This window comes from Neophocaena asiaeorientalis, unplaced genomic scaffold (genome assembly GCF_003031525.2).
Source record: "Neophocaena asiaeorientalis asiaeorientalis breed wild unplaced genomic scaffold, Neophocaena_asiaeorientalis_V1.1 scaffold688, whole genome shotgun sequence".
In the NCBI taxonomy this organism is placed as follows: domain Eukaryota; kingdom Metazoa; phylum Chordata; class Mammalia; order Artiodactyla; family Phocoenidae; genus Neophocaena; species Neophocaena asiaeorientalis.
The window spans coordinates 557,341-568,972 of record NW_020175319.1 but is presented as its reverse complement, the minus strand read 5'-3'; positions in this window follow the sequence as shown (position 1 = coordinate 568,972).

Below are 11,632 nucleotides of genomic sequence, written 5' to 3'. Positions count from 1 at the left end.
CTCTCTCTCTCTCTCTCTCTCTCCCATCTTTATGACAGGAGTACACTTCCCTGTTCCATCAATCCATTGATCTTGGGCTTAGCCATGGGAATTTCTTTGACCAATGGAATATGAGCAGGCATGCCACAAGCTTGTGGAGTTGCATGTATTATTTTGGGGCTTCAGTGATCCTTTATGAGAAGAAATCCACCTCCTCTCCCCCATGGGGTAGCCACTACTCCTTGAACCTGGGTCCAGAAAGAACACAAGCAAAACAAACCAATCTTTAGCCCTAAACCAAGCCTGCATTAAACCTTCACCCTAAAAACAGTGTCACCAACAAGACCCATAGACATATGAGCAAGAAATGGGTGATTATTCTTCTATATCATTGAGATTTTGTGGTTCTTTGTCACATAGCAAAAAACAGTTGATAACAATAATCAATATAGAAGACTGTTCAGTTGACCATCTCTTCACTTTTAGTTTATCTCTCAGGAATCAAAGTTTGGTGAAATGAATCAAGATTAATGTCCTTCAGTATGCTGGTATAGTTACTTATTTCTGGGGTGTGATGTACCTCATGAACTAGAAGATAGAAAAGTTTGACTTAGGAGCCTGAGACTGTATGGGAGTCTGTATCTCCCCAAGTAAAGTCCCATAGAAAAAAAGCAAAAATACCTTCATTGAACAATAATTGCAAGCACTAATTTCATTTAGTGTGTGGACATTCAGAATAGAAAAAATTTGAAGAGAACCATTAGTGCAAATATTTGGGGGGAAAAGTTTACAGCTTTAATTTCTTCATCAAAAAATGCAAAAATTATGTCTACCTTATGGGAGGGTTTGTTATTCACTCATTTCACAAACATTTATTAGGCATCAATGTTTATTGATTCACTAGGTAGTGGGATACGTGTTGAAGGTACAATGGTGGAAATAAAAAAGAGAGAAAGAGAAATTGCTCATCTCATGGAGCATATTGCCTGGGGAGCCAGACGATAACTGTAGAACTAAATATTCACCATAATTAAATAAATGTATAATTAAAACCTTCAAAAATGGTATAGGGCTTCCCTGGTGGCTCAGTGGTAGAAAGTCCGCCTGCCGATGCAGGGGACGCGGGCTTGTGCCCCGGTCCGGGAGGATCACACATGCCGCGGAGCAGCTGGGCCTGTGAGCCACAACTACTGAGCCTGCGCGTCCGGAGCCTGTGCTCTGCAATGGGAGAGGCCACAGCAGTGAGAGGCCCGCATACTGCAAAAAAAAAAAAAAAAAAAAAGATATAAAATATTTAAAGACATAGTGCACAGAATGTGTTTAGTCTAGTGCTAAATTATTAATATTGTTTTACATATTAATGCTCAACAAATGGTGCTGATAGTCAGGACAGTGTGATCATCAGGGTAAGAGTTTCGCATAGGCCCAAGTTTTCCTGGGGCTTGGGATTATTTTCCTCTCTCTCTCTTTCTCTCTCGGTTTATTGCAGGTAAGCATAACAACCCTGACCAGGCTTTTAATTGCTGGCTAGTTAATAATAAACGACATAATCTTAACTGCCTGGGTTTGTCTTTCCTAATGCTTCCCGAAGAGCTCCTGTACCAAACAAGATGATGGTCTTCGTGGAAGAAGGCATCTACGTAAAAACATCGAGCCTGCTTTTTCATTCTGAGCTCAGGAACCAGTAAGGTAAGGGATCACCGAGAGCAGTGCGATGTCGACCATGTCTCTGAAATTTTCTTGCCAATTGTGTTTAATGAAACCTACTGGGCTCACAGCAGATGCTGCCAGCAGTCTCATGGAACACAGATTATACTGAACTCTCTGGGATCTGATAACTTGTATAATAGGAGGGCATTGAAAAAGAGCCGTGGAACGCCTAGATTTCAAGGTACTGTTTCTAGTCCCACTTTTTTTTTTTTTTTTTTTTTTTTGCGGTACGCGGGCATCTCACTGTTGTGGCCCCTCCCGCTGCGGAGCACAGGCTCCGGACGCGCAGACTCAGCGGCCGTGGCTCACGGGCCCAGCCGCTCCGCGGCATGTGGGATCTTCCCGAACCGGGGCACGAATCCGCGTCCCCTGCATCGGCAGGCGGACTCTCAACCACTGCGCCACCAGGGAAGCCCTAGTCCCACTTTTTATACACATGTCATTATCTTTAGTTAAGTCACTTCATATCCCTGGGTTTTATTTTTCTCATCTATAAAATAACAAGGTTTAAGGCTAGAGGAACAGTTAAGTCCCCACTTACTTGCACTCTGACCTCGGGCAAATTATTAGACTCTCACAAGTCCCACTTCCCTCGTTTGTAAAATTAGGATAATAATCCAACCTCCTACCTAGGGTTGTTCTCCCTATTCAGTGTGCTAAGGCGTGTGAAATGCTTAGCATGATTCCTGAAGCATAGTCACTGCTCAATAAAATAGTTTATTTTTACCATTAGCCTTGAATTCACCTTTATAAAATAGCGTGTACGTGAATACAGTCAATTTGCAAACTCTGCACCTCACCTCTTTCACATAAACACACACTCTTCACTCCTTGGATTTTGAGTGAACATCATTTTTTGAGATAGTGATTCACCTTTAAAGATACTTTATCCCTGGACAGAGATAGTAGAGCAACCGAAAGCATGGAGAAAGGAGCAACGTTAAAGTGAATGCTAGCTTTTACGTGTTTCAACGCAGCATCTTTCACCAGCTTTAAGTTCTCGCTGAGAAAACACACGTTTGCACTCACTTGCTCACAGGTGCATGTGCTCACACACACAGAGCACTGAGGTCAGAGAGAAGATTTTGAATCCTTAAGTCGACTCAGCTGCCCAGAGGGACGACCGTGCCTTAGCTTTAAACATGTGTAGAGCAGTTCATAGTCACTGTCGATTTTTGCAGGCACTCAGGAGGTTAGATGAAGTTTCCATTGATTATGCCTTACTCTCGACTTTGTGTGTGTGTGTGTGTGTATATCTATATCTATATATATAAATGTTAAATGAAGACTCTGCTGGAAAGGAAATAAAGGGTTCCTGTATCTCACATGGAAAGTGATGGTCACATTTTTTTCTGCCGTAATGATGGTTTAATCACTTTGCCAGTGCAAAATGTCATTGGACACGCAGACCAAACTTTAAAAGGTATCTTTGCCAAATATCATTGTGTAGGGACAGGAGCCAGCCTTTTTTTCTTCCTTTTCCCCCTTCTCCCCCATTCTCTCTCTCCCTTCCTTCCTCCCTCCCTCCCTCTTTTCCTTCCTCCCTCCCTTCCTTTATTCCTTCCTTCCTTCTGAAAGGATTTAGACTGGCTCTTCTCAGGATTTCTAAGCCCGCCATAATACTGTCTCTACCTGCTTTCTAAATTTATTCCCCATTTCTCCTCCTCATGGAGTCATCCTTCTTGCCACACTGACCTACTTCTGTTGCCTTTGTTTTTGCTAATGTCCCCTCTTCATGTATGACTCCTCTCCTGACCCCATCACCATCTCCTGGATAGATCCTCTGCATTTTTAAAGTGGGTTAAAACTGCACAAATTATCACTCAGCAGTTACAAATCTGGATATATAGGAATAGGGTAAATGAGATATTTTGTCTCTTCCAGAATACGTACGTAAATGAAAGGGCTATGTCTTTTTACTGAAAATTCTACACTTATGAATATAAACTACTTAATAAGTACTGGAGGATTTAAATTAACTGCCCAAAGAATTCAACAGTTATATTCAGATGATGGGAGCCTCGGATTTGTGCCTAAATTTTAGGGCTTCCCATTCAGGCACTTTCCTTAAGGGGTAAGGGAGCAGTCAGTTGAGCCAGGGAGGAGTACCCAGTGAAGTCCCACTCCAAGCTGCCCTAGACCCACCTCCTCAGTGGCCTCTTTCCTTAGTCTGTCCTCCTTAGCGTGGGCTTCATTGCCGATGTGTGTACTCCTGGCACAAGTGGTGGCCACAAGGCTGCTGTTTGCACGAGGTGTGGATGGAGCTTGGATGTGCAGGCAGTGGGGTCCACAAGCAAGGATGCTGCTTGTGCTGTAAGATGGAACCAGAGATAAGAAGAAAAGGAGCACAAAGCTCTAGGTGTCAATCATCCTAAGTTAAATCCTCACTTTCCATGTTGTGTCAAAAGTGTGTTTGCCAAGGTAGGTACAACATAGGTTATTTAAATGTGTTAGTTTGATTCAGACATATGTGCTCTCCTTTTGAATTCTTGCCCCAGGTCTGCACATGGTACATCTGGGCAGGGATCAAATGCCCTCTAATCCCACGGGCCCTTCTGGATCCTCTCAGTCACTCTAAACTCCCATTTGACTTGCCCGCTCCATGCGTTGCTTTTATTTGTGAACTGGGGATACTTATGAACAGACACCTTTGTTACCAGACTGTACTGTTTTTGAAGCAGGTTCCATATGATTCACCTTTGCATCTTCACTGTGCCTATTACAGTATATCTTAAAACTTGTAGATAATTCAAAAATTTTTATTGAACGAACAGCAAAATAAATGTCTCCAAAATGTGTAGATTTTACCCTCTTTAGAGTGTATCAGGCACATGATAACTGCTCTTATCAAGGCCCTTTGGTTACAACAAGCACATTCAAGTTCACACAACAATGAATTCAAGGAGACAGCCACATCGCATGGGCATGAAATAGGACTGGGACTCAGGCACTAAAACTCAGGGTTTAAGAATGTGACTGTCGTGTTTCTTCTAGGGAGATATGACTGCTCATTGCTGCTTCTCTAAGGAGACCACTTTCTTCTGTTCACCATTTCTTCCACTTAGTATAACTCTGTCCCCGGTCCTTTGGTTTACTGGAACACCACCTGTATGGGTCAGCATTCAACCAGAGAAACAGAACCAGTAGGAGATATGTATTAAGAGAGATATTGCGAGGAATTAGCTTATATGGTTATGGGGCAAGTGAGCCATCTGCAGAGCGGGCCACCAGAAAGGGCAGATGGAAACTCTTGGGGACAGGCTGAGGCTGCAACCCACTGGCAGAATTTCTTCTTCCTCAGAGACTCCTCAGTTTTGCTCTTGAGGTCTTTCACCTGATCGAATCAGTCCCACCCAGATTATCTAGGATAATTTCCTCTCTTTAAAGTCAACTGATTTTGGACTTTAATCACATCTATTAAATACCTTTACAGCAATAACTGGATGAGCATTTGAGTAAATGGAACGGTAGCCCTGACAAGTTGACATGTCAGAAAAAGCCATCACTCTGCCTTTGGCCCTTATCCAGCCCGACCCTTTGTTGAGCTTTCTACATTTAGAGAGCCCCGTTCTTTTAGTTAAAATAATCAAAAGAAAGGATTGTGTTAGTTTCTGGCAATCAATGTTGTCATCCCTGGTGAGATAAAGGAGGCCAAGATAACAGAGTATGGGGGTCTGCTCCTTCTAGAGGCTGCCATGGAAAGATTCTCTAGAAGAAATTGCGGTATGTGCTAGCAAAGAAGCCCCTCTTATAGACTGTCTACCTTCCCTTGGCTCTTTCGTTAATACCATGGAAGTTGGGATGCACTCTGAGAAATAAGGCTTACTCACAGTTCCTTACTTTTACGGTGAACATTCTTATCGGAAAGGAAGTTTTATAGAGATGAAATAACTTTGCACCAAGAAAATATTTATCACAATTTTGCTCATTTACAAATATATTAAATGTAGAGGCAAACCAATAAAATGTAGGATAGTAGGATGGTCATAAAGCTTCTAATTTGTTACAGATGTAGCAACAATAATAATAATGATAATAAAATACCTGAGTGGATCTTCAACTATTTTTCCCCATATGTCACTAACATAGCTTAATTCTGTCAGTTTTTATGTTTTTTAATTTAGAATGTTAATCAATTGCAGGGTAAATACCAACTTGGCTTCATAATTCTACAAGTACGTAACTTTGATGGGGATTATAAAATTTTACTCACCAATGGCAATTCTGTCCTTCAGTATATCCAATTAAGTTTTCATCCTTAGAGCAAAGTCTTACAGATCACAATGGAAACAAACAGTTGCCCTGGGTTGTGGCTGAAATGAATGCTAATCATGACTGGCTTCATTCTGCCCCATGAAATGTGTGTTTTACAGTGACATTCAGAATAGTACAAATGAGCTATAAATTGCATTTTCATTCTCTAGGCTCCATTTTACAAATTCTATAAATGAGTCATGCATCTGTTTCGTTTGCTTTTGATGCCACAGATTGCTGTGTCCTGTGGTTTTATATACCCAAGCTCTCTTGCTGATAAGCATTTTTGTCCTAAGTGGAAGACAGGAAAGACGGAGGTACAGAGGAATGCATTTCTAAAAGCATTCAAAGGGGATCTATAACAGATTGTTTATGGTGTGGGTTCAGTGTCATTCATTTATGGACTAATTTGTAAGAAACCTCTATTTTATAATAGATACTGTGTTTAGTACTCTGAGGGATATAGTCCCATATATAAGTTATAGCTCAAGTTCCAGAAGCTCACTATTTAGTCTTAGGATAAGACAAGTACAGAGGGCATTACAATATTATTTAAAGCAAGAACAGAGAAAAAGCATGCAATGTTTTATGGATGTCCAATGGAGGACCAAATTGCATCCAGGGAAGAGGAAACATGACTTCATTGAAGAGTTTTGCATGATGTTGAAGACGGACTTACCTAAGCATTACAGAACTAGGATATAGCATAGGCAAAGGTAAGATGTGGAAAAGCAGAGAAGGTGTGTTTGGGCACAGGAAGTTATCCATGTGGATGCAGCAGACGGTGCTGCAAAAACAATATGACTGGACCCAGATTATGAAAGACCTTGGATGCTAGGATAACGTGCATGCTTATTGTCCAGGAATGCAGCAGAGAATCTTATGAACAAGTGTGACAAAGACTTTCAGGCTGAAACATATCCAGGCAGGGACTTCTCTTTTCACACACCACTTAGCATCCTCAGAATATGGTCCATGGACCTCTGCTGGTCCTTATCAGGTTGCTACTGGTTTACGCTGAGAAGAATGCAGAAAATGAAATTAAACATTTAGGAATTTTTCAAAACAATTTGCCATTGGCATTGAAGTACATGATTTTGTATTTTCTAATCCATAACGGATTGGAAAAGAATTGTTTCTTTACCACAGATAATCTGAGAGCACCCAGTGCCTCCGCCCCAGGGTGCTTAGACTATAGACATCAGTTTCTCAACTGAAGTCGGAACTGCTGTGTGTGTCGCTATTTCTCTTGTTCCCATTTCCCCTCATCTCACTGGACATATTCCTTAATTGCCTTTTGATCTCAACACTTTGATGTTGCATCTTAATCTTGACCTGTTCAAAGGCAATAATATCAGATCATAGAAATTAACCCCATGTAATCTAGAGCAGAGGTCGGCAAACTTGGCCCATGGGTAAATCCGGCTCTCTGCCTATTTTGTAAATGAAATTTTATTCCAACACAGCCGTGCTCATTTGTCTCCATTTCATCCATGGCTGCTTTTCTGCTACCATAGCAGAGTTGAGTAGGTGCCACAAAGACTGCATGCTTTTCAAATCCTAAAATATTTACTAACTGGCCTTTTACAGTAAAAGTTTATATGGAAAGTGAATGAGTCTTTAAATGGAAATTACTTACCAGGCACCCACAATTCTTATTTTCCTGAAAGGCTCACCAGGAAAAAATTGGGGGCTACGCTAGGATTCAGGAAGTCATTGAGAAGGAAAAAGGCTCCTAAATCACATATGTTCACATATACTTTGGGCAGGTGTGAAAGGAAGCTTAGAGCATATACTGCATTAAATAATCTCTTACATAGTTTTTTTTTAGTTTAGCACAGATAAGGATGCAAGCTAATGAAATCTGATGGAAGAGATGTCATCCTTGTTAGTGATTTTAAAAGATATCAGGTTTATATCCTGGAGATGGTAACACCTACATAAATACATGGGAGAAGTTAAAGTTATTTCAGTTAACAATTTCTTTTAAAATGTATTTTATTTTCTGCTTGGGCTTCTGAAAGCATCAGGACAGTCAAAAGATGTTGTCCTGAAAGTTGTAGGTTCATGGATTGGCATATCTGGAATTATAGAAAAAGATGTTAAGTAAAACTGTTATGTAAAACTATGTTTCCTCTTCTCTCTGTATTTCTTGCTACATTTTTGTGTGGTGGCTATCACTGGGGAGCACATCTCTACAACATAACCTGCTACACTCTACACATCTCCACATTCAGCTATCTTCTCAGAAGCAAAATAACCAGGAGCAAAAAATAAAAGGAAAAAGGAGAACTAATGGTGACTTAACTCCTTTGTAGAACAAGGAAGGGCATATTATTAAGCTGTAAAATAAACTTATGTGGTAGGTCATATTACCCCCACTTTACAAGTGAAGAAACTGAAATTCAGAGAGTAATTTGCCAATGTCACACAGCTAATAAACGAAGGAAACTGTATTTCCATCTAAGTATGCTCTTCCTACTCTCCTAGCTAGAGTTTGATAAAAATAAATACCACGTTGGAATATAAATTTAGGTAGAAGAAAAGGAAAATGAGCAAGATTGGGATCCATAGAGGTTAAAAAATCCTCAGCTCAATATAGACAAGATCAGGTGGGAAAAGAATGCAAGTAAGCTGATTATACAGATGTGAAAAAAGGGCAGGAGTGAAAAGAGTGATGTTGCGGAGAGACAAGGGTTAGAGGCGTATTGAATTCCAAATTTTCAGGTCTCTGCCTACATATATATTTATGAATGCATATTATCAACAATGAAACAAAACATCTGCAACCCACACCTAGAAGAATGCAAGGGGTTGTAAATAGTCCCCTGGCTCACTAGGATCTGCTGGAATTCAGAAACAAATTCATGTATCAATGTTTTGTTGCTCATAAATCCAGCCTCAGGTGAATAATGTTTGCAAATCACTAATAACTTGGAAATGTATACTTATTGCATCAGAACCACCTGAGCTATTCAAAGTCATTGCAAGGATATATTTTATTCAATTATCTTTTAAGAAGAGGAATCTTTTTTTCCCTATAAAGCTGTCTTTTAGGAAAAGGATTTTCTCTCTCTCTCTCTCTCTCTCTCTCTCTCATTCTCTTATTCTCTTTCTCTCTCTCTCTCTCCTCCCTGCCCTCTCTCCTTTTTACACAAGTCTTAATCAAATCTAGATATCTATTTATGTATGTGAGTAAAAGACCATAAATTTCTATAATGATCCTACTGTTCACCATTTTTACAGAAGCTTTTGACTCAGAAGAAAGTAATTTAAAAGATGAATTTTGTTGGCTTATTTGTTTCTATCTTCTGTTAACAACTGCTTCTTATTTATGATTCAAAGACCAATTTCAAGATTAAAACACACACAAAAAAAAACCAGACTGCCAAGCTTAGAGGTGAGTCATCCAGAAACTAATCTGCCCTTGACTACCTTCCTATGCACTCTAGAATTCAGATGCTAGCAAAGGGTGCCACAGGAACATGTAGCTGTAAGAAATCACAGAGCCATGGAGGCCTGCGAATTACTTTCCTGGCAGTCTATCCACTCTTATATTCCTCAGACCCTGTGACATAAACGTATTTAAAACCAATCTTTTTTTCTGAATGAAACCCTCTACTGCTCATGTCTCTCTGTTCTAGAGAAAGACTCCCATCTACCCAATTTTCCAGACTACACACTTGGGTTTCATCCTTGCCTCCCCCTCTTCATCACCATCAACACCTAGTTTTTTGTCTATATGTTCTAACCAATTCTTCTTGATCCTACCTTTCTTAACCCATCTATTTCTATTTCCAGTGCCATGGCTTTTTGTGGGTGACCATTTTCCCAGGGGTTGCTGGCAACTCCCTTAAACGGGTCTCCCTGTTTCCACTTTTGTCTCTCTCCAACCCATTCTTCATGCAGCAACCAGAGCACTTTTCTCCCCTAAAATTAGACCATGCCATTCCTTTATTTAAAAGTCATTATTGACTATTTTTCTTAGAATCAAATGCAGACTCAATAACTTGGTCTACAACACTCAATCATCTGGCCTTTATCTCTGCTGCTTTCTCTCTCACTATTTGCATTCCTCTTACTCTGTTAACTGAGCAATGTAATATACTTTGCCAGAAGCACAATCTCTGGTTCACTTCCAAACCTTTGCTGCTATTCCTTCTGCCTGGAACACTATTCCACTCTTCTTCAAAAGACCAACACATATGTATCCTCCAGGATCCAGTTTAGAATTTCATCTGGAAAGTTTTTCTTGACAGATTCCCTAACCTCCCCCTCGCCACCCCGCCACAGAGACCCTGCCATGCACACATGTGCATGCACACACACACACACACACACACACACACACACACACACACACCTCATACCTTTGCTTTGCTTAGGTGCATCTCTGTATTTCCTCTTCAAAGCACTTGGCATTTGTGTTAGTTTCCTATTGCTACTGTAACAAATCCCTACATAAGTATAGGCTTAAAACAACAGAAATTTATTATCCTACAGTTCTGGAGGTCAAAATACCCCCATGGGTCTCAATGGGCAATCCAGTCCTTATTGTGAGGTCAGCTGACTAACAACCTTAGTTCTATCCACTAACCAACTTCCCTTTTGCTGTGTAAGATAATGTATTCACAGATTCTAGGGACTAGGTAGTAGACTTCTGTTGGTGGAGGGAAGATTATTTTTCCTATCACAATAATCGTGTTTACCTGTCTGTGAACACTGTCTCCCCTCCCTCTCTTCACCCCAGCAACACGCAGACCATATGCGTTTTCTGAGGAAAAGGATGGTATTTGTCCTCTTATCGATGCTCTGGTGTCTAGCAAAATGTGTAGTATGTGGTAGGTCAATACATATCTTGAGATAATTAATGACTAAATCAGAGGGCCTATGGACTTTATACCAGTTGTCTTGGTGAAAGCTTACTTAGTTGTAGAGAAGGCATATATGAATCCCTTTAACTTTCTCCAGCAATGCTGTGCCCCTGATCATTGAAGTATTAAAGTGTTAAGTTCTAAGAGAAGAAGGGCAAAGATCTCAGTGATAAGATAACTATAGCTTCTCCACTGCTTCTCCAAAGTGACAAACAGGAATAGATTTATGTTGCTTTGCTGAAATATATGATGTTGATGATTATAAAGCAGCATTATTTTATGGAGTTGAGAGAAGTACAATCTGACCAGGCACTCTTTTCAGTATTAGATCTGTCCCTGAGAGATGACATTTTATTTAAGATTTCTTTCTAATATCTATTAGTGAAAGCTTATGATTCTTATATAATGTCAGGAAATCAAACAAAACAGTGACAGGGATCTATCTTTCACATACAGCTGATTTCATCTACTGTCATATATTGCATTGATTCTCAACTTTGGCATGATTAATATTTTGGACTAGATAATTTTCTGTTAGAAGGGATCTGTCCTGTGTATGGAAGGATATTTTTTTCTTTCCAGTTTTATTGAGAATCGGAGGATGTTTAGCAGCATCCCTGGCCTTTACTTACTAGATGCCAATAACACCTTTCTCAGTTGTGACAACCAATATTATCTCCAGATATTGCTAAATGGTACCAGCGAGTGAGAGGCAAAATTAATACCAGTTGAGAAATACTGATATAATGGGTTAGATAAAATTTAAGACAATCACACTGTTTTTCCCTTAAGGATTCTTGGATATTATATTAGGG